Here is a 3,152-nt window from a genome sequence, read left to right on the forward strand (position 1 = left end):
ATATTAATTATATTTAATTATATTTAATTATATTAAATTATTTAATTATTTAATTATATTTAATTATATTAATTATATTAAATATTAATATTTAATAGAATATTAAAAGTTTTTAAATATTAAATAGATATATTATTAGATAAAAATATAAAATTAAACTTTTGGTTGAGTAATAATAAATAGCAACTATGCATTTGTTTTAATATAAGTAAAGACAACTAGACAAAATAAATTAGTAAAACAGAAAGATTTTAATTAATATAAATACATAGATTTGCAAAATAATCACTTAATTGCGATATATTTAAAGTTTTCAACTGTACATAGAATTAAAGTTCTTTGCTGCAATATATTGTTAAATGCATGATATCTTGTAATTATAATGCATTTATTATACCTTCTCTGTAGGTATATGCTTTATATCTTGTTTCTTTTGAAGTTTTTTAGTCTCAGTATATAGGGTAGTAGATATTAAATTTGGTCTTCTTCAATCTAACCTTTAATCTAACCTTTTTGTGGATATTAGCAAAAAATATACTTTTGCTGAATTAATTAAATAAATCCTCTTAACTCTTTTACTTTGGCGTGAAGCTTAACCACTCCTTATATCCCAAAATTATATCCCTTATTTGGGAGGAAAAACCACCATGGATACTCAATAAGCATGTTATAATATATTATAAGTTTGTTTACATTATAAGGACAGTACACACTGCACGATCACGCTCGGATTCGCTTATGATTATTTTCACGCGAAAAACGCGTGATAGATAAGGTTAATTACGAATCCTATAGGTATTTTTACATAAAGGTGCCATTACATGGGAGTGTCAAGAGTCGAGCGTCGAGTATCATGAGCTTACTATTCGTTAAAAATAGGTCACGTGATCAAAATTGACGAATATCAAGCTCACGATGCTTGACGCTCAACGTTTGATGCTGGCTCAGGTAAAAGTACCTTGACTCAGAATGTATAATGTAATTAAATGTATTATAAGATAACATAAAATACTTTAATATATGGGCGTTCCACATAATCCCCCACTGCATATCTAAGCACAAGCCTGTCATCGTTGCATGTGTATGAGTAGAAGTCTGCCTGTGAAGGCTAGGCAATACTGCGCATGCGTCAGAAGTTCTGCGATCTGAGATTACTGTACTATAGTGGTTCTATTGCTGAAAAAATATTGTACAATAATATCTTTGCAATGTTTCTGCAACATTGCATTGCAATTGCAATATTGCAATGTTGCAGCAATGTTGTTGCAAGCTTCTGTGCTGTATGGGAAGTCAACAATTTATTGACTATTTCAGACAGCACAATATTTAAAATTAGAAAATAAAACTTCTTTAAGATTTCTTTAAGACGCCATAACATAAATCTTTAAAACGTTTTATGTCTCAGTTTTGGAGAAAATGCTCCAAATTTGTGCCCAAGATATAGGATAGAAATAGAGAAAACAATAAAACGATGAAAAATTGTATTTACTTAATTATTGTACGAGGGTGGTTCGATAAGTCTAGTAAATCTTCACAAAACTGAACTCTCCGTTTGCTCCACAGTATAACTATGAAATAAAAAACTTAAGAAATGAAAAACTAAAAATTTCATGGTTACAATTACTTTGCGAAACATTTGGTTAAGCTATTTGTTTATATCTCGTCAAAGTAACTTAGATTTTTAAAAATCATATTTCTACGTCAATTTATTGCTGAGAAACATCAAATCAAATACGCGCGAATCGCCGAGCGACCCGATCTTTTCTCGACCGCGCATCGGCTTCTTCCACTCCTCCCGGAGTGCTGCCTCGCTAACGTTTCTCAACTTTCCAATAGTTTTAAACAACTTTTTTGGAAGCAAAAAATTCGAGAATTTTTTAACAACAAATTCAATTCTTTCTTTACAAATTAGTGCCAGATGGAACTCTTAATCTTAAAAATTAGAGCCGCAGTAATTTCTTGAAAAAAATTGTTATCCCGTCTTCTAATAATCGGAGAGTAACCTTTTTTTTAAATTCGTAGAAAAATATCAGCTGTCGAATGCTTTACACGATTATTTGATACAATACATATTAACGGAATTATTCCATTTATTTATATACGAAAAAAGATATCCTCTTTTCAAAGTCGTTTTATTATATAATAGCTTAACAGCAAAAAATCGTTTTGTTACTAAATGTATGTGATAGTGTAACTCTTGAAGAAGAAAAATCACCCCTATAATTTGCTATGCAACTGCTAAAAAATGAAGTAATTAAGTTTTTCGCAGGCAGGTTTTTAGTGAATAAATGTCTTTTTGCAAAAACTAATGAACATTTCAGGCTCGTTCAGAGCTAGATTTATTCGTCGTACAAGGGCTACATTTTACGAGAATTTCGAAGTTTTGCGTTTAAATCTCAATGAACAGAGAGCGAGTGAAAAAAAAGTCTTTTTCGGTGATTTTTATTTTTTTCTATTTAACTAATAAATTAATTTTAATGTTCCACATCTCATATTATAGATATTTCTAATACCTACATTTTTCATACCAATTTTTTCCATACAATCAACATCTTTTGTTTTATAAGCGAAAAACGTGCTTTTTGCAGTTATTCGATTTTTTTGCATATTTTTTTACAGTTTCAAATATGCATTTCTTTTCTGATGGCCTTCGAAGATTTTCTGAAGAGAAATGATTTATAACTTTTTTTCAGTAAAATTCTACTTCTATTCTTGCTACTCGAATTACTGAAGGAGGTATATAATGCGCATGAAAAATCGTAAACAATTAAATATCTCATAGACTGTTGTTTTAATATTATTTATTCTGCATTAATGGGAGGGCACTGTTACAATTTATTAAAACTTATATAAGGTGTAGTAAAAAGAAATCTATTATTTTTGCATTAAATTGAAGGCTTTATTTAGCATAGTTAGAATGATCCGATTTAGGTCAAATATGCACCGTTTTGTTCGATAACTTGTTGCCATTTTGAAGGTAATTTTATTATGCCTCTCTCATAGAAGATGTCGTCCCTATTGGTAAAAAACTGGGACAGTCGATTTTCACAAGCTTCTCTTGAGGCGAATTTTTCACCAGCAAAATCATTCGCCATAGACAGGAATAGGTGGTAATCACTTGGTGCCAGGTTCGGACTATAAGGTGGATGCAT

This window comes from Trachymyrmex septentrionalis, unplaced genomic scaffold, assembly GCF_001594115.1.
Source record: "Trachymyrmex septentrionalis isolate Tsep2-gDNA-1 unplaced genomic scaffold, Tsep1.0 scaffold134, whole genome shotgun sequence".
Classification (NCBI taxonomy): domain Eukaryota; kingdom Metazoa; phylum Arthropoda; class Insecta; order Hymenoptera; family Formicidae; genus Trachymyrmex; species Trachymyrmex septentrionalis.